Genomic DNA, 21,666 nt, shown 5'->3' with positions numbered 1-21,666 from the left:
AAAGAAAGAAAGAGAAAGAAGGAAGGGAGAGAGGGAGGGAGGGAGGGAGGTAGAGAGGAAGGAAGAAAGAAAGAAAAAAGAAAGAAAGAAAGCTTAATTTTAACCATTTTTTACCACTTCCTAGACAAAATTTAAGCTCCTCTTTTTGCTATTTAAAACATTTCACAATCTGGGTCCAACCTATCTTTTTTTTTTTTTTTAAAGCAATCGGGGTTAAGTAACTTGCTCAAGGTTACACAGCCAGTTATTTCTGGGTGTGGTGCTAAGTATTTGAACCTGGATTTTATCCCCAGGTCATCCTGACACTGGAGCCAGTGCTCTTACTCGCTGAGCCACCTGGCCGCCCCCCAACCTATCTTTTGAGGCTTGTACCATAGCTTTTCCTTTATGCCCCAAAGATCCAGACAAACTGGCCTTCTTATAGTTCTTCATATACGCCATCTCTTTGTCTTTGTACCAGCCATCCTTCATGTCTAAACTATTTTTTTCCTTACCTCCACATCTTAGAACTTCTTTTAATGTTCCATTTGAATACCATCTCCTAATACATATTTCACCGCATCCCTGCTTCTTGCCATCCCTCACCACCCCAAAATTACCTAATATTTCTCTTGGATATATTGTATTTACTTTATCTGTATGCACGCTATTTCTTCTGGTGACAGAGATTTGACAGCTTTCATCTCAAGTAGGGACTTTTTCACTTTTATTTTTGTATCCCAAGAACCTATTACCTTGCCTGGCATATAGTAGGTCCTTGATAAAGGCTCACTGATTGAACTAGATAACTCTAAAGTCACTTTCATCAGCTCTAGAATCTGATTACTACAAATCAATTTTAAAATATTCAAGAAAACCGAGCAATAGCATTGCTAGCTCTGTATCTCAAAGAGATCATGAAAAGGACCTACACGTATAGCCATATTTATAGTAGCTCTTTTTGTGTTGGCAAAGATTTAGAAACTGAGGGAATACCCATCACTTAGGGAATGGCTGAACAAGTTGTGCTATATGAATGTAATGGAATGCTATTGTATTATGAGAAATAATGAGCAGGCATATTTCAGAAAAACAAACAAACAAACAAACCTGGAAAGACTTACATGAATTGATGCAAAGGAAGAGAGCAAAACCAGGAGAACATTGTACACAATGACAGCGATATTGTGCAATCATCTGCTATGAATAGCTTAGTTCTTCTCAGCAATACAATGATTCAAACAATTGCAAAGAGCTCATGATAGAAGATATTATCCACATCCAGAGAAAGAACGGATGGAATCTGAATTCAGATCAAAGCATACTATTTTCACTTTCTTAATCTTTTTCTTTTTTTTTCCCTTTTGTTCTGTTTCTTCTTTCACAACATAACTAAAATGGAAATAACTATATGATTGCACATATATAACAGTTAAAATTCTTATCTTTTTAGAGAGGAGGGAGGGAGAAAATTTGGAACTCAACATTTAAAAAATGATTGTTAAAATTATCTTTATACATAATTGGAAAAAGTAAAATACTATTCAAAATGAAAAAAAAAAGAAAATATTCAAGTGAAGCATGGTAAGGCCCCCCAGTTTGAGGACCACTACATGTAGCAACAAAGGCTATATCCTCTGACTGATGGGAAGATTAGAAAATGTATCTTGGAAAAGGCTGAGATTAGTTCATCTACTACATCCAAATCTGTATTCCTAAGAGCTGAGAATAAATTTGCTTTAAACATGCACACACATTTAAATTGAATCCTTTTATCTGACAAAAAAAAAGTTTGATTAACTTGTGTGTCTGGGGTTTGGAGCAAAAAAAAAAATGAAATCGTGAGAGAAAAAGCTCTTTTTATAGCATTTCTCCCATTTCATTAAAGTTGTAAAGTATGCACTGTATAATGTTTTCAGTTCTACTTTTTGTAATGAAAGGGTTTGGATAAGTTGAACATCTTGAGATAACTGTCTATTGTTGATCTGTATTTTTTTTAGGATTGCCCAGACATGACTTGAAGGTATGCTCCAATGAGGTAGAGTTCCTTTATTCTGTACATTGAGTTTCAAGGCAGAACAACCACTAGAAGCTATTGTTCTGAATGGATCGCAGGAACAGTGGAAAGAGGATTGGAATGGGTATTAAGGGCATTCATTCAAAATCTTCATTGGAAGTCTCAGCTTTTTATGAATGTATATCTTAAAGTATGATATCAAACTGAAATACAGTGTATCAGATGTAGCCTACTTGGGGCAAAATATAACTTCCCTTGGCATTGGCACACTCTTATTTCAATGAAGGTCAAATTAGGTTTCTTGGCTGCCAAATCTCATCACTCACTTAAGTTGAGCTTAGTTCCCTTTAACTTAGATATTCATCAACTGTTTTCTAGACATGCCTCTACCATCTTATTTTTGTGAAGTTAAATTTTTTTAGTCAAAGTGTTAGGCTATATTTAATCTACAGTTTCCCATGAAATGTTACACTATTTTAACTTACTCATTGTTCTCACCTACAAAGTCCTTGGCATTGTCAGAGAGTTCAACATATGAAACTAAAATGATTCCATAAGTGCAAATGACATTTCAAGAGAGTTATAGGAGAGGATTCTGGGAGGATGGTGGAGTAGGCCAGAACACTTTTGACTCTCCAAATTTCATCCACAAAAACAAAACAAAACACAGAACATCACCTCAGAGCAGTAAAAATAAACACAGGAATACAAGGTAAAACAATTATCCTCCTAAAACAATTTAAGAAGACCCTAGGAAAGCCAACTTCCAAGGGTGAAAGTTTGACCAGAGAGAAGTACAAACTTTTCTAGGCCAATTCTTCAGAATCAACAAACAACTAGCCCTGGAAGCAACTGACTTGAGAAGCAGTATTAGTCTTAGGAACTTTCATCTTGCAGACAATGTGTGGGTCTGATGGCTGAGTAGGAGGAGATGGAAAGACCTTCCACAGTTGAGATGCATTCCAGGCTGTGATCTTGGGGAGAAGGAACTAACACACAGCTGATGAGTGCAGTAGTGAAGCGACAGGGACCTTATTGATTATGAACACTTACAAGGAGAGCAGAGTCCCTGGTTTCACTTCTAGGAAGAGAGAACAGCTATAATTTGCAGCCACCTCTGGGACCCAAGGGAACAAGTTTATTTGCAGAACAGGGTGGCCAGGGGCCTTGCCTGTGGCTTTAGAAATGGAGGAGATAGCCCAAGGTTGGGACCTGAAACAGACCTTAGAAAATAACAGTAAGAAAGACAAGAGACTTGGGGCATCATTCCCCATACCTCGGTACTAAAACTTGATAATAGCAATACTTGCTAAAAACAAAATAAAACATAAATAAATAAGAATGTGTAATCGAAGGACAAAGAACTCAATAATAGACAGCTACTATGGGGATAGAGAAGATGTAGGTTCATATTCATAGGAAGATAATGGAGCTAAAAAAAAAGAACCACTCCTTTTTCCATGAGAAATGTCAAACGGCCCCAAGCACAAACACAGTCCTTAGAAGAACTGAAAAAGGACTTTAAAAATCAAGTGAGAGAGACTAAGGAAATATTAAAAGGGAAAATAAAAAATCCAAGAAAATCAAGAAAATTATGAAAAGAAAGTCAACCAACTAGAAGCAGAGAATCATAAACTTAAGGAAGAAAATAATTGCTTAAGGAAGAAAATAATTCCTTAAGGAAGAAAACTATAATTGGGTAAGGGAAGCTAATGACATTCTAAGACACTAAAAAAAAAAATCACAAAACAAAATTAAAAGGATGAAAAAAATAGAAGAGAAAGTGAAACATCTCATCAGTAAAATAATCATTCTAGAGATCAGATCAAGGAGAAATAATACAAGAATCCCAGGAGGAAAACTTACAGGAATATCATAGCCAAGTTTCAAAGCTCCCAGGTTAATCAGCAAGAAAAAAAAAATATCATGGAGTTACAATAAGGATTACAGATTACTACATTGAAGGACTGTGACTCTCAGAATACTATATTCCATAGAGTAAAAGAGCTGGGGTTATAACAAAGGGCAACTTTTCCAAATAATCTTGAATGAAAAAAAGAGACTTAATGAACTGAAAGTCTTTCAGGATTTTGGACAAAAACCCAGAATTTAAGGGAAAATTTGATGTAGAACAAAAGTATAAGGTTAACATTAAAGATCAATTTTAAGGGACTCAGTAAGGTCAAATTGTTTACTTCATGTCTATGAAAATATTAGCAGTACTCTCATGACTGTCATCATTATTTGGGTTTGAAAGAAATGTGTGGGCTGAGCTGAGTATGATGGAGTGACCCTAAAAAATAAAACCTTGTAGGGAGAGATAAAAAGTTGTAATTATCTCATGCAAATAATACATAAAAGGAAAAATTGATGTAGAAGAAGCTAGCAGTAGAGAGGGTGGGTATTGCTAGAATCCTATTGTCATTGGGAATAGCTTAAAGAGGGATATACACACAACATACATATGCATATGTGTGTATATATACATATATTTATGTGTACATATATACATATATATGTGTCTATAGCTATAAAAACCTTCTAACTTCAGAATGAAATAAGGGGACAAGGGAATAGGGAGGGGGTGATGATAAGGGAGGGACTCTTAGAAGGATGGGAAAGTTAAAGAATGGGGGGCCAAGGTAGGGGATAGAAGTAAAGCAGAGGAGATAGAAGGGATATGTTAAATAGGGTGAGAAGGATAGTTAGGAAAAATAGGGATGCAAATATTCAAAAAGTAATTTTAACTTAGAATGTGAATGGGACACATTTACCCATAAAACAGAAACTGATAGCAGATTAAAAATTCGAATTCAATAATATGTTGCTTTGAGGAAACATTATTAAAAAAGAGAGATAATCACAAAGATAAAATAAAGGGCAAGAGTAGAGTTTAATATGTGAAAAAAGCAGGGATAATAATCATGACCTCTGACAAAGTTAAAGCTAAAATAGATTTAATCAAGAGTGAAAAATAGAGAAACTGCACTGTGTCAGCAATATTATTCAATACCAATAAACTCATATCTATATAATTTAAGTAATATTTATTGTTCATGGGTAGGTAAAGCCAGTAAAATTTTTAAATAACAGTTTACATAACAAATCTATTCATTCAATGTCATCCCAATTAAATTACTAAATAAATATTTTATTGAGTTAGAAAAAAATAATAACAAAGTTCATTTGAAAGAACAAAAGGTCAGTAACTTCAAAGAAACCAGGGGGAAAAAGATCTAAAGGAAGTAAATTCAGTGGTATCAGACCTTAAACTATATTATAAGATGAGAATGTTGTTGAAGTATAAAAAAGATATTTGATTATTTAAAATAAAAATTTTCTTTTATAAATAAAACCCTTGTAGTCAAGAACAGCAGGAATGTAGAAAATCATGGGAAAAAATTTTCATAGACAATCTCTCATATAGTATATGATTGGGTTGAAATGTTGCTGTAGTGTAGGAAATGATGAGCTCATTGATTAGAAAAACATGGAAAAGCTTGGATTTAAAGAAGATGCTATCCACCTCCAGAGAAAGAGATGATCGGAGGAAATAAGCATAGTATGGTCTTACATATATGTTTGTGAGTGTATATGTATATGTATGTTTATATTAATCTATGTATATGTGTATATATGTGTGTATCCATGTCTAATTATAGCCTTCTATAGGTGGGGGGAGGGGAAAATAAATTTAAAAGTACATAGAAGACAAAAGAAAACCAACAAGGAAGCAAAGAAAAGCTGTGCAGCTTTGAAAACAATGTGTATATTCTTGAAATGGATACTTATTGTTTGATTTTGAATCCTCTTTTATGGTCTGTTATGTAGATGAAAAAGATTTTTTTCTTTTAATTTTCTCATTTTGTATTCAAATTCAATTTTTAAAAAAAAATTATGAGAGAGTCACTGCCATTTCCCTTGCTTTCATCTGACTTGCAGTTGAAATATTTTATATGTGTTATTTCCTCTATTAGAATGTGAACTTCTTAAGAGCAGGGATTACCTAATTTTTCTATTTGTATCCTCATTACTTAAGACAGTGTTTTGCAAATAAGATCTGAAGAAATGCTTTTTCATTCATTCATGCATTTTTTACATATGTGCTTGTCTCATCTCTTTTAGATTTTAAATTTCTTGAGCACATAGGCTATGTATTTTTACATCTATTTTCTCCATAAAAATTAGCATATCCCTAGCACATAAGAGATCCTCAAGAAATATTTTTAGATTAATTCATTAGAAATAGGGATAAGGTTTTCCATTAGATGCCTAAATGTTATGAACTCCTCCACAAAGCTCTTGGTTATGGGTACTAGCTCAGATATGGAGAGAACTACTAGCTATAATCTTATACTCAAATATCTCCTCTGTGAAACACCATTTTTTTCTTTAGTATCTTTTCTACTATTTAAGTATTCTGAAGAGCATTCTGTCTTTCCATGATGGGTGGTGCTCTTATCTCTTAAATCAGTGAAATGGAAGGGCAGTTTGTTTTCACCACCGTAAAAAGCATAAATAGCATAAAAGCATCAATTCTTGAAATAAATCCATTACCCTGGGCAAGTATTTGTCTTGCTCCTCCTACAGATGGCATGCCCATTCTGACAGTCTGAAAGTATTGTCTATTCTATTCGATATAGCATCAATCAAAGCTTCCACTCTCTGGTGTCACCAGGTGTTTTGTCTGGACAGAGCTCTCCACTTTGAGAAGGGGGCAAATTAAACTTGAAAAGTGAGGAGGGAGGAAACACACAAAGATTAAAAAATGGGCTGAGGGTAATAGGATAAAGGTAAGGAAAGGGGATGGGGAACCAAACAAATAGGAAAAAATATCAGTACAAATAACTCTTAGCTGAGCTGCAACTAGTGAATATTGCACTTGTCTCACTTAGCTGGGGTAGGGAGAAGGGTGAGTGAAAGTGCAATCATGAGACGACGTGGCATTACTAGACTACTGGAGGAGAAGGAAACATACTCTAGAAGGAGGCCATAACTATTGCCACCACTGAGGTCCAGGTTAACATGGAAGAAAGCATGCCCTAGCATAGTCCTGTCAGCACCCTATGAATTTCTCATCAAGGTTCCAATTATATTGCCCTAATTCTAGCTATGATCTTCAGCCTAGATCCCCAGTCTTTTATAAAGTATAAGATAATAATAATAATAATAATAATAATAATAATGCATAGCTGGCATTTCCATAGCACTTAACTATGTGTAAGTCACTGTGCTAAGTGTTTTACAAACATTGTTTCATTTGATCCTGATGATAACCCTGGGAAGTATTATCCATTTTTTACAGAAACCAAGGCAAAAAGAGCTTTCATGATTTGCCCAGGGTCACACAACTAAAAAGTATCTGAGAGTGTATTTGAATTCAGGTCTTGCTCCAGTCTCAATACTTTATCCACTGTGCTACCTAGCTGCTTCTAAAATGTGCAGCTCTTACTATGCACTAGGCACTATACTTTTTAATTTACAAATATTATATTATTTTATTGAGATGAATATCAAGGCAGTTGCTTTTTAACTTTCCCATATCTTCTTGTCCTTGAGGCCCTGATTTTCAAAGAACTCCCTACTGTAAGTCATAGAGAATTATATCATGTAGTAAACCTGGAATTGAATAAGTCTCACATCATCATTAAATTTTTTAGCCTGGTACTTGAGCCTTTCTACAACTGAGCTCTAATCCACCATTCTTGACCTATTCTACATGTTGCCCCTGCACATGCTGTCTATCCCACCCAAGTCAGAGGATTAATTCTTCTCAAATTGTGGTTTCCACCTCTGGAGATGCAGGCCATCTCCTATACCTGGAATATACTCATCTCAACCTCTTTCATTCCTTTGAAACTTAGCTTGCCTACTTCCTTCTTTGCGAATCATTTCCCATTCTCCCCATTTTCATATGTTATTGCTTGTCAGATTTTTCCAGAGCACTTTGTTTGAATCTTTTCTTTAGCTCAGTCACAGCCTATTGTTCAGTCACGTCTAACTCTTCACGACACCATTTGAGGTTTTCTTGGCAAAGATTCTGGAGTGGTTTGTCATTTCCTTCTCCATCTGATTTTACAGGTGAGGAAAATGAAGCAAACAAGGTTAAGTGACTTGCTCAGGGCCAAGAAGCTAGTAAGTGTCTGAAGACAGATCTGAATTTAGGAAGATGAGTCTTCCTGACTCCAGACTCATGACAATGCCACAGGTATGTCCACTGTTAGGAAGACCTGGGTTCAAATCACATCTCAGACCTTTACTATCTGTGTGTATAGATTAAGTTGCTTAATGTCTCTTAGGCTCACTTTCTTCATTTGTCAAATGGGAATAATAATAGAATTCTACTGCACCACCAAGCTGCCCTCTGTCACATTCTATTTTGTATTATAATGTCTTTCATGTCATGTTTCCCTCTAATGGACTACAAACTACTCACCAGTTACCCTTTTTACCCCCTTTTACTTTAAAAAATTTTTTTAATTATTTTTTTTCCTTTTTGGAGAGGGGAAGGTAGGGTAATTGGGGTTAAATGACTTGCCTAAGGTCACACAGCTAGTTTTGTGTTAAGTGTCTGAGGCTGGATTTGAACTCAGGTCCTCCTCCTGGGAGTGCTCTATTTACTGCACCACCTAGCCACCACATTTTTTTCTTTGTCCCTCTAGCACTTATAACAGTGTCTGGCACAAAGTATGTGCCTATTTTTTGTTTGTTTAATTGAAGTGAATATCTTTGTTGACAAGATGGGGAGATATGGGTTGGATAAAAATGCATTTGGGTAGTTTTAGAACTTATTGATTGTCCACAGACAAAGAATGGTATTAAAAGGCACAATACCAACTAGGAAAGAGTATTCTGCTCCTTTCTAATCTCAGCATTTTTATCAATTACTTGGATGGATAGACTAGATACAAATTTACATTTATATACTAATACTTAACCTTTAGTGTTTTAATATAAATAAAGCACTTATCTTATTTGATCCTTACAAGATGCTGTGATTATCCCCATTTTACAGTCATGGCAACTGAGGAAAATAAAGTTGAAGAGATGTGCCCAGGGTCATATGGGGTAATTAGGCCATACAGTGTATAGAGTGCTGGGTCTGAAGTCAGAAAGACCTGAGTTCAAATCCAGCATCAGATACTTACTAGTTATGTGACCCAGGGCAAGTCACTTAACCCTGTTTGCCTTAATTCCTTATCTGTAAAATGAGCTGGAGAAGGAAATGACAAAGCATTTCAGTATCTTTGCCAATAAAATCCCAAATGGAGTCCTGAAGAGTTGGACAAGACTAAACAATACCACATAGTTAATAAGTGCCTGAAGGAGGATTTGAACGCAGGTCTTGCTGATCCCAAACCCAGCATTTTACTAAGCCACTTAGCTTCATCTAACTTATGAAGGGATCAATCAAAAAAGAGTTTGTTTCAAGCTATATTGGTGAGAAAAAGATATATGAAAGAAAAGATAGGATAGTTGCTTAGGAAGAAGCAGAAAAGTTAACTGATGATTGAGAAAAGACAAAACTCCATTCTTGTTTCCCTCTCATTTCTTTCCCAAAAAGAAATATCTTTGAACTGGAAGGACAATTCAGAATGGCTGAGTCCCAGAGTGACTTAGTCTTGAGGCTGTGACTCTAATTCAACTTTCCTTACCCCATTTGTACTAGTTATATCTCATTTAACAAGAGGAGTATTAGGAATTTAAAAGTATAACAAAACTTCTCTCTAACCTTTTCTCAGGAGCAAACAGATTATTCCATTATCCTCTTTACTTCCAAGCTCACCTAATGCAAAATAAAGCTAGTTGTTTTTAACATGTTATTTTTTGAGATACACTTAAAGTGACTTCTGCCCCCCAAATATCCCTTGTTCTTGACTACTAAATAGTTTGGTATTCCATTATACGATATTCATCCCTTTTCAAGAAGATATTATCACCTTTAGAATATACTCCTCCCCTCCCCCCCCCCACACACACTTAGGCAAATTATCCTGAGATGAAGAAAAGCACTCATTTGATTCTTATAGGCACATATAGACACACATATGAATATGTCTATATGTACATGTGTGTAAATTATCCTAAGAAGTATGCTCATTTGTTTGTTCTATATTCACATAGACAAACACATATGCATATGTACATCCATGTATATGTATGTGTATATATGTATACATATAGATATATGTAAATTATCCTAAGTTGGAGAAGAGAACTGAATTTTTTTGCACTTATTTATTAAGAAGTACCCAACCCCAACCCCCATCCCTAGGACACCCATCACCACCCCACCACCTCCAACATGCTGTCCTTGATCAGTGTCAGAGGAAACAGAAGTTTTGATGAAGGGCAGGGAGACAATGAAAGCATAAGTGCCAACACAGGTGATTTCTGAGTAACAACATACACACACACACATACACACACAAAGAATATACAGGGAGAATGTTCTAGAAATCTTCAGGTAACATAAGAATATCAGGCAGAAAACAGATGTAGTTTGTTGAAGGCAAAGCACTGTGTGACTATGTATTGCCAAGGCAATATTCACAGCCCAAATGGAGACTATGAATATGCTGGCATAGTTGTGAATCTCATAATGTAACAGATTCTCCATATAGAAGACAAAAACAAAATATTTATTCAGATACTAGAAAGCCAAATCCCAACACCAGAAAACTGAATCCATCATAGCAACAAAGGAGTTAACACACATTTTTACAGCAGGGAACAAACCATTCCAAAGCCTTTCTCCTGCTCAGGCCTTCCCACAAACAAACACACATAATCCTTGTTCTCTGCTTGCCTGTGCCCTCTCTCTTCCTCTGCTCTAACTGCTCTTACTCATTTCTTTTTCCACCCCTTCCTGCTCCACCCATTCAGAAAATTCCTGCCACCACAGGCTCCATGTGATTAATTTTGACCTATTAAGGGGCAAGGAAGATCTTCAGATTCCTTTAGGCCTATTAAGTGGTAGGGAAGATTTTTGAATTCCTGTTACCATTACAGACTATCTCCTCTTTATTCCTGAAAATTCTTTTTTTAATCCAAACTTAAGTTTCTTTAGCTTTCAATCATACTGTTTGTTAATATCAAACTTTCAGCCCACTGCTGTCTAAGGGATAATGGAAGAGGAATGTCCTGAGAAAAAGGAACAGTGGGACCCAAAGGGTCATTGCCCTCTCTGTTTCAGAGTCCTTCTAAGGTATAATCCAAACTACGGAAGGGGCTGCTTGAATTTACCACATCAGTAGTTGAGACCTTTAAATATTGTTGACATATGAAACATATTAAGAACCAGAAAGGCCAATGACATTGACTGATCTTGAAACAGACAAGTGAAGAAATTAAATGATATTTTGCCTAACATTGCCTTTTTAAAACCCCAAATGTTTTTATTGCTATGTAAATAAAATTGATTGAGCCTAGAACTGCACAGTAGAGCTGATTGGGGTTTTCTAAGGAAGACAAGTCATGTTAATTTGCATGAATGTCTGCAATTCTGGGGAGTGGAATTTATTCTTGTAGCCTTCCTGGAAGAAAAAGCGATGTTATAATTTTGTTTTGGATCGAATGATCAAAAGTGGTGCAATGAGGAGATGAAAAAACATGAAACTTGGGAATAACTGAATGAAATTAAGCAGTCATTCAGGTAGTGGAAAAGAAAGGTTGTTCCTGCAAACTTTTGTGATCCTACATGGTCTTCTGTGTACATATTGTGAATAGGAGGGAAAATATAGATACAAATATTAAAAATGTATAGAGATAGATAGTTGAAACTAAAACTCCTCCATTTTATCCTTGATAATTTAACTAGGAGAGATATGTTTTAATAACTCATAGACTTTAGACAAAGTACTAAACAAGTTTCAAACTAAAATGAAGTTACTCAAGAATCATATTCAGAAACTGTGTGACCATGGGGAAGTTACTTAACCCCAACTGCTTCCAAAAAATTATATTTAGATAAGCTTGGGAATCTCAAACATACTTCAAGGTTGATTTGTAAATTATTGAACAAGTTAAGAAGGAACTGGATTCCACATATTACATGAACTTTGCCATCCTGGAGGAGGAACTGCTTAGGGAGACAGAGAAGCCTCAGTTTTGAATTTGGCCAGGTATGATCCCCTCCAAATCTTGACATAAGAAAGATCTTGTGAGTACTGAATGGTCTGGAGGATGTTGGACTACCTGCATTCCCCTTTGCATCACATCATTGTACATCCTGGGACAACAGTGATTCCCATCCTCCAGCCAGTGTACTAGCTACATGCTTAAGATAGATGATCCCACCAGTGTACTAACTACATGCTTAAGATAGATGACAGCAGTGTCTGTATCTAGAGCCAAGGAATGTGTAGATTCATGAATTTTTAAGGAGCCAAGAAAAGAAACTACTATGTCTAAATAGAACTCTTGAGCACATAATGAATGGGAGAAATATACTTCCATCACCAGGAGCTGTGTGACCCATTTGCCACATGTATTTTCTTAGCCCAAGTCCATTTAACCCTAGGCTCTTTACATACTTGTGGGATATTATGTCATAGGCATTTGGTGAAGGGAGATAAATTGTACCAATCATTCTTATTGTAATTTTAACAATTTTTAGCTTTCTAAAAGCCATTTAAGATTGACTAATTTAATTGATTCTCAACTGATAATCTTGGGAGAGAAGCATACCAAGGAAGGCTTAAGTTGATGACATTTGAAAATTATCCCCTCACTCCTTCAGGGAAATCTTTGGAATTGTGAGGACAACATGTAGCCAAAATTTGAGAACCTGCCTTATCAGAGTGGGAGTTAGGATAAGGAAGCTCCAGGGTTTTCATTGTCTGCATTAACAATCATTGGAAGATGAATCCCGAAATATGTTATAAATAGGATGGTGCTAAAGAACATCTCCATCTGGTTAGCAATTTGCAGAAGGGTCAGTGGTGCAAGTTAGCTCAGATGAGCTTCCAAATGTTTGAATTCTTAGCCAAAGATCATGGTAAAGCTATTCAAAAACCTTGGCAACCTCTTTCAGCTGTTTGGTACCTTCTCTCTCTTTCTGTACTTTCATTTATCCTCTCATTTCTAAATTTAACCTCTCCCTCCCCCCTCCACCTATCTTAATCTTTCAGAATCAAATAAGCCTTCATTAGTGACTGAACAAATGAAAGGCAGACGACAGGTTTGAAATTTTCTCTTTTGCACCTTTGTACATTAAGATCCCTTAAGTTGCTGCAGTTCCTAAAATATTGCCTATTCCAAGTGAATCTCTCTCCCTCCATCTCTGACTTCAGAAATCTTGGAAGTTTTAGAAGTTTGAAAATAACAGTTATACTGTTTACTTGAGGGGGGAGGGTGCTAAAGAGAACTTGAAACATCTTTTGGTCATGATAAAAGTTTATGAAGAGGTAAGATTTTCTTCCAAAGAAATTAATGCTTAGCTCCTTATTGCATTACATTTCAAGTGAAATTTGAAAGAAAAAAAAAACTTTTGGTTAACTAAAAATTCTATCTTAATATAAATGTGATTTAAAAAAAAGTACAAGAGAGGGATGTTCTGCTTCCACTGGGATTGTACCTCATCTATGCTTAGCCATGTTCTGTTTGATGTTGTTAACTGGTGACTAAGATAAAGGTTTATGGATGTCAAATTTATCAAATTTGCAGCTGATACCATGCGAGGAAGGAAAGTTAACACAGCCTACCACACTAAAGCATACCTGAAAAGTGGTTGTCTAGACTTTACTTAAAGACCTTCAAGGTGAGAGATCTTAAAGGTCTTGAAGAACCCATTACCATTTGGACAATTTTAATTGTTAGACATTTTGAATGACTTCAAGCCTAAGGTTAGAATTATTAAAATTCAGGAGGCATTGGAATTAGAAAGCAATTCTTTAAATTGGACTCTGATTAGTTCCTGTATTGACTTACATTTTGGGGGGATGGAGAAGGTAATCAGGGTTTAGTGATTCATCCAGGGTCACATTGCTAGTAAGTGTCTGGAGGCTGGATCTGAACTTGGGTCCTCCAGACTCTAGGACCATTTGCTTTATACACTGTACCACCTAGCTGTCTCTACTGCCTTATGCTTTAATATTTAATTCCAAATTTCAGAAGAGCAGGGCTATTTATTTAACTTGGGTTATTTCCTTCCTCTCTACCACAATAATGTGATTTTTATTTATATAGCCTTTCACAGGTAACAGATGTTTTTATCTAAAGTAAATCATTTGATCCACATAATCACTCTTTAAGGAAGATAAAGGGAATATATTCCTTCACCCTCATTAGACTGCACTTTCCAGAATGGACCTTCAGAAATAATGTCCCCAATCCCTGGGGTAGTTAAACCACTCAGCTCTCAAACTGCTCCCACCATACACGTAAAGCAGGGTCCTTCATTTTGCTTGTGTGCATGTGTCTGTGTGTGAGTGTGTGTGTGTGTGTGTGTGTGTGTGTGTGTGTGTGTGTGATGTTCACCTCTAGCATCCTGGAGAAGAATGTGGATGGATTATTTTCTCAAAGTAATATTCTTAAATGCATAAAATAAAACTATAAGATTATAAAGAAGCCAATTATGTTGAAATACAACTATCTGTCTATATCTAGCCAGGATGGCAGAGTGAACCCCAGCTATTCCAATCCCCTACTCTGATGCAGAAAACATAGTAATTAGTGCCCCAGAGCAAAACCTTAAACAGTAAAGTCTTTGAAATCCTAGAGAAGGGCATGGCTAGGGCCATGCCTCAGAATGGGTAGAAAGCAGACTGCAAAGACAAAGACTCTGGAGTCTTACTTTTGTGAGGGGGAGGAACCAAATTCACAGGGAAACACTCTTGACTCCACACCCACAGCTGAAGCCTCAGCAGAGAACTGGTCTCAAACACAGAAAGCATTCTTGGATGAGTTCAAAAAGAACTTTGAAAGCCAAATGAGAGAGATAGAAGATAAAATGAATAATTCTTTCAAAATCAAAATTGCAAAATTAGAAAAATATTACAATGAAGAAAACAGCTCCTTAAAAAGAAAAAAAAAAGGTGTGATATGGAAAAGGAGTTCCAAAAACTATCCAAGGAAAATAATTCACTACAAACTAGAATCAACCAAATTGAAGCAAATAACTCTATGAGCAACCAAGAATTAGTCAAAGAAAACATCAAGAATGAAAAATTAGAAAAAGAGGTAAAATATCTCAATAGAAAAATAACTGACCTGGAAAACAGATCCAGGAGAAATAATCTGAGAATCATAGGCCTACCAGAAAATCATGATGAAAAAATGAGCCTGGACAACATGTTCCAAGAGCTCATCAAGGAAAACTGCCCTGAGATACTAGAACCAGAGGGTAAAATAGAAATCGAGATAATCCACCAGACACCTGCTGAAAGAGATCCCAAATTGAAAAGTCTAAGAAATGTTGTGGCCAAACTCCAGAACTACCAGGTAAAGGATAAAATACTTCAAGTGACCAGAAAGAAACCACAGTGAGGATTGCACATGATTTGGCAGCCTCTACATTGAAAGACCAGAGGAAATGGAATACAAATTTTTGCAAGGAAAAAGAGCTTGGGTTACAACCAGGGATCACCTATCCAGTGAAACTGAAAATATTCTTTCAGGGAAGGAGATGGTCATTCAATGATATAACAGATTTCCAGACCTTCCTGATGAAAAAGCCAGAGTTCAATGGAAAATTCAACCTCCAATTACGAGATGCAAAAGAAACATAAAAAGGTAAACAAGGAAAAAAACACACACACACTATTATTTAATAAGAGCAAACTGTTTATAGACAAGTAGAGGGTATGAATATAAATTACAAAAAATGATGATAAAACAAAAACTTATTAAGGGCTGCAAAGGGGCTGCAATGAAAGAAGAGGAAAGAATGAAATGGAAAAGGGTAAATTATGCCACACAAAGAGGCATAAAAACAATATAGCAGAGGGAAAGAAATATTATATGAGCTTTTCTATCATTGGTTCTAGTGCAAGGAGGGAATAACATAACCAGTTAAGGATAAGACTTTGTCTAGAAGAGACACAAAATGTATCATAATAGAGGGAAAGAGGGGAGAGAGAGGAGCTTTGCATGAGATTTGTTCCTTGGTGGGAAGAAGAAATACCCTATAGGCAGGAGAAGGGGGGTAGGGCTAAGAAAGGGGGGGTGCTTAGAAGGGAGGGAAGAAGTAAGGGGGTAGGGGAGGGAAAAGGAGGGAGGCTGATAAGAAGGGAATACTGAGGGAGGCGGTAGTCAAAAGGAAAACTCTTAAGGAAGGGAAGGGAGAAGGGGAGAAAAATATAAGCATAAACAGAGGAGGAAATAGGATGGAGGGAAAGAGACAGAAAGTAATCATAGCTGTGAAGGTGAATGGGATGAACTCTCCCATAAAACAGAGGTGGATAGCAGAATGGATTAAAAACCATAATCCTACAATATGCTGTCTACAAGAAACATATCTGAAACAGGGGATATGCACAGGGTAAAGGTAAAAGGCTGGAGTAAATTATATCATGCCTCAGCTAAAATAAAAAAAAGCAGCTGTAGTAATCCTTATCTCAGATAAAGAAAAAGCAATAATTGATCTAATTAAAAGAGATAAGGAAGGAAACAATATCCTGCTAAAAGGCACCATCAAAAATGAAGCTATATCATTACTTAACATTTATGCACCAAGTGGTATAGCATCCACATTCCTAGAGGAGAAGGAAAGGGAGCTAGAGAAAGAAATAGATAGCAAAACTATACTAGTGGGGGATCTTAATCTCCCCCTCTATGAACTTGATAAATCCAACCTCAAAATAAACAAGAAAGAAGTTAAGGAGGTGAATAGAATTTTAGAGAAGGTAGGTATGATAGATGTCTGGAGAAAACTGAATGGGGATAAAAAGGAATATACCTACTTCTCAGCAGTACATGGCATATACACAAAAATCAACCATGTACTACGATATAAAAACCTCACAATTCAGTGCAGAAAGGATGAAATATTAAATGCCTCATTCTCAGATCATGATGCAATAAAAATCACATGCAATAAAGGACCATGGAAAGACAGACTAAAAACTCATTGGAAATTAAACAATTTAATCCTAAAGAATGAGTGGGTCAAAGATGAAATCATAGAAACAATCAGTAACTTCATTCAAGAGAATGACAATAATGAGACAACATACCTAAATTTGTGGAATGTATCAAACACAGTTCTTAGAGGAAGTTTTATATCCCTGAGTGCATACATGAATAAATTAGAGAAAATGGAGGTCAATGAATTGGGGATGCAATTGAAAAAGCTAGAAAAAGAAACAAATTGAAAATCTGCAATTAAATACTAAATTAGAAATAATGAGAACCAAAGGAGTGATTAATGAAATTGAAATTAAGAAAACTATTGAATTAACAAATAAAACTAAGATCTGGTTCTATGAAAAAAACCAAGAAAATTGATAGACTCTTAGCCAACATGATAAAATAAAAGAAAGAAGAAAACCAAATTATGAGTACCAAAAATGAAAAGGGTGACTCTACCTCCAATGAAGAGGATATTAAAAAAATAATCAGGAATTATTTTGCCAAATTATATTCACTTAATTTGATAAGCTTAGTGAAATGGATGAATATTTACAAAAATATAAGCTGCCCAGATTAACTGAAGAGGAAGTAAAATACTTAAATAACCCATCTCAGAAAAGGAAATTCAACAAGCCATCAATGAACTCCCTAGAAAAAAATCTCCAGGGCCAGATGGATTTACTAGTGAATTCTATCAAACCTTTAAAGAACAATTGATTCCAATACTCTACAAACTATTTGGGAAAATTAGTGAAGAAGGAGTCCTATCAAATTATTTTCATGACACAAACATGGTACTGATACCTAAATTAGGAAAAGATAAAACAGAGAAAGAAAATTATAGAGCAAATTGTAGGTGCAAAAATTTTAAATATTAGTAAAAAGACTACAGCAACTTATCTCAAGAATAATACACTTTGATCAGGTAGGATTTATTCTAGAAATGTAAGGATGGTTTAATATTAGGAAAACCATCAGTATAATTGATCATATCAACAATAATACTAGCAGAAATCACATGATTATCTCAATAGATGCAGAAAAGGCTTTTGACAAAGTACAACATCCATTCCTATTAAAAACACTAGAAAGTATAGGAATAAATGGAGCCTTCCTTAAAATGATAAGTAGCATCTATTTAAAGCCATCAGCAAGTATTATATGTAATGGGGATAAGATAGAAGCATTTCCCATAAGATCAGCTGTGAAATAAGGGTGTCCACTATCACCCTTCTTATTCTATCTGGTCCTAGAAATGTTAGCAGTAGCAATTAGAGAAGAAAAAGAAATCAAAGGAATCAAATTAGGCAAAGAAGAGACAAAGTTATCACTCTTTGCAGATCATATGATTATATAATTAGAGAATCTTAAAGAATCAAGTAAAAAACTACTTGAGACAATAAATAAATTTGGCAAAGTTGCATGATATAAAATTAACCCACATAAATCCTCAGCATTCCTGTATATTTCTAATGAAATCCAACAGCAAGAGATAGAAAGAGAAATCCCATTAAAAGTTACTGTAGACATTATAAAATATTTGGGAATCTACCTGACAAAACAAACCCAGGACCTATATGAATACAACTACAAAACACTTTACACACAAATAAAGTCAGATCTAACTAATTGGAAAAACATCAATTGCTCATGGCTGGCTCGAGCTAATAAAATAAAAATTAAACTTTTACCTAAATTAAATTGCATATTTAATGCCATACCAATCAACTTACCAAAAAAATTACTTTATAGACCTAGAAAAAATAGTAACAAAATTCATTGGGAAGAATGAAAGGTCCATAATATCAAGGGTATTAATGAAAAGAAACGCAAGGGAAGGTGGCCTAGCTATATCAGACTTTAATCTCTATTATAAAGCAACAGTCATCAAAACTTCTTTGTACTGGTTGAGGAATAGAGCAGTGGATCAATGGAATAGATTGGGTACATGAAACTCATCAGTCAATGACTATAATAATATACTCTGATAAACCCAAAGACCCCAGTTTTTGGTACAAGAAGTCACTATTTGACAAAAACTGCTGGGAAAACTGGAATATAATATGGCAGAAACTGGGCATAGACCATTACCTAACACCATATTCCAAAATTAAGTCTAAATGGGTGCTTGATCTAGGTATGAAGGATGATACTGTAAGCAATCTGGGAAAGCAAGGAATAGTTTACCTGTCAGATTTATGGAGAGGGTAAGATTTCATGACCAAACAAGAATTAGAGAGCATCATAAAATGCAAAATAGATAAATTTGATCACATGAAACTGAAAAGCTTCTATACAAACAAAACCAATATAACCAAGATTAAGAGGGAAGTGGAAAAATGAGAAAGAATTTTTACAACCAATGTCTATGATAAAGGCCTCATTTCTCAACTATACAGAGAAGTGAATCAATTCTATGAGAATACAAATCATTCCCCAATTGATAAATGGTCAAAGGATATGAACAGACAGTTCTCAGAGGAAGAAATTAAAGATATCTATAAGCACATGAAAAAATGCTGTAAATCACTATTGATTATAGAAATGCAAATCAAAACAGCTCTGAGGTACAACATCTCATCAGTCAGATTGGCTTAGATGACAAAACAGGAAAATGATAAATGCTGGAGAGGATGTGGAAAAATTGGAACACCAATACATTGCTGGTGGAGTTGTGAACTGATCCAACCATTCTGGAGAGCTATCTGGAACTATGCCCTAAGGGCTATAAGTAATTTCATATCCTTTGACCCAGCAATACCACTTCTAGGGTTGTATCTGAAAGAGACCACAGAAGAGGGAAGAAGACCCATATGTACAAAAATATTTATAGCAGCTCTTTTTGTGTTGGCAAATAATTTGAAATTAAGGGGATGCCCATCAATTGGGGAATGGCTAAACAAGTTATGGTATATGAATATAATGGAATATTTTTGTGCCATAAGAAACAAAGAGCAGATGGACTTCGTATCTACCTGGAGAGGCTTATATGAACTGATGCTGAGTGAGAAGAGCAGAACCAGGAAAAATTTGTACACCATTACATACACAACGTATGTGTGATTATCAACTTTGATAGACCAGACTCTTCCCAGAAATGTAGGGCTATAAGTAAACTCCAAAAGTCTCACAATGGAGAGAGATGTCTACATTCAGAAAAAGAACCAGAAAGAACAGAGTTTGAATGCAGATTGAAGCAAATTACCTGCTCTCTTGCTTTTTCTTATTTGGTTTGGTTTTCTCTTTCCCACTGCTCATTCCATCCAATACAATCCTTCTTTATAACCTGAACAATGTCTAATGTGAAAGCATCTGTGGATGCTATACCTGATTGTATGCCACTATGGGGAGGGGGATGGGGATGGAGGGGGAGAACATTTGAAACTTAAAAAACTGAGGAACTGAATCTTGTACACTCAAAGTAAATGAAAAAATTAATAAAGAAAAAAATTTAAAAAGAATGAAAAAGTGGCTCCTAGAGACTCGGGAGTGGGGTGTCTGTGTGACTCGGCCTTGGTATTCAACAGGAACCACTTGGAAAACAGAGTGATTGTCAACAACATGGAGAACATTCTAATGAACTCTAATCTTGTGGAGCTCTCCTTCAGTGACATGGATCACATGACAGATGTCTTCAAAGGAACCAAGAAATGCAACCTCTGCTTGACTCCTTACAGAGTTATTTTTCTATTCTAGGGAAAGGACTCCATGCAGCCATTCGTGAGGCCGTTTTTACCTAATGAAGGACTATGAAATCAAGCAGCCTGTGTTTGGTGCAATTTACATCAGAGGAACAGTGAAGGCTGAAGCAAGAGGTGACTGGGAAGGATCAGCTATAAATAGATTGACTTTTGCAGCAGGGGGTGCCATTGAGTTTGAACAGCAAATGCTACAGGTGGGTGTCCAAGCCTCCAGATGGAAAGTCCCCAATGAAACTTATGGGTGCCCTTATATGCCCAGTGCCTATGCTTTTCCTATGTCAGCTGCCAATGGAATGTACTCAAACCTTCTAAGTTATCCCTATGTACCACCTCGACCTGAATTTTATCCAGGACCTCCCATGATGGATGTGGCCATAGGGTTCATGCTCTCACCACCTCTGTATCCTGGACTCATGGAACCACGTGTTGGTGGCCCTGATGTACCATCTATTCCTCCAGCTGAAGAAAAAGCTGCTGAAGCTGCTGCCAGCACCTACTACAATCTGTCAATTCCCAAAATGTGCACATGCCCAGGGAATCGCCTGAACCACCTCCATACTACCCCCCAGAAGACAAGAAGACCCAGTGAATGCACCTGCAATCTTCTCATCACTCATATGCTCCCTTATTCCCTCAGATCTCAGTTTGGAGCTGGGGCAGAGGCTTTTATCAGACCTGACCTTTCCTCTAAGCCTATGTGTAGTTAGTAGTAACAGGCATGGAGAGAAGGGTAGTAGCCTGGAAGAGTTTCAGCTGGCCTAATGATATTGACACCTTTCCTAAACCTTCATCAGTGAGACTTTCCACTTGAGTAGCCATTTCCATTTTGCATTAACACAGCTTCTCATAAATGAGGGGACTGTTCCTGATCAGCTCCTCTGCTTCTGCCTAGCCCTC

The 21,666-nt window shown here is 36.1% G+C and overlaps 1 pseudogene; it reads left to right on the top strand.

The window, feature by feature from the left end:
- LOC138154861 (WW domain-binding protein 2 pseudogene) overlaps positions 1–21,358 on the top strand; it is a 91,368-nt pseudogene extending 70,010 nt beyond the window's left edge.
- The last annotated feature ends 308 nt before the right edge of the window (positions 21,359–21,666 follow it).

This window comes from Petaurus breviceps, unplaced genomic scaffold (genome assembly GCF_028583685.1).
Source record: "Petaurus breviceps papuanus isolate PSGF00001 unplaced genomic scaffold, PetGlider_PUasm1.0 91133, whole genome shotgun sequence".
Taxonomy (NCBI): domain Eukaryota; kingdom Metazoa; phylum Chordata; class Mammalia; order Diprotodontia; family Petauridae; genus Petaurus; species Petaurus breviceps.
This window is presented reverse-complemented; position numbering and strand designations above follow the sequence as displayed.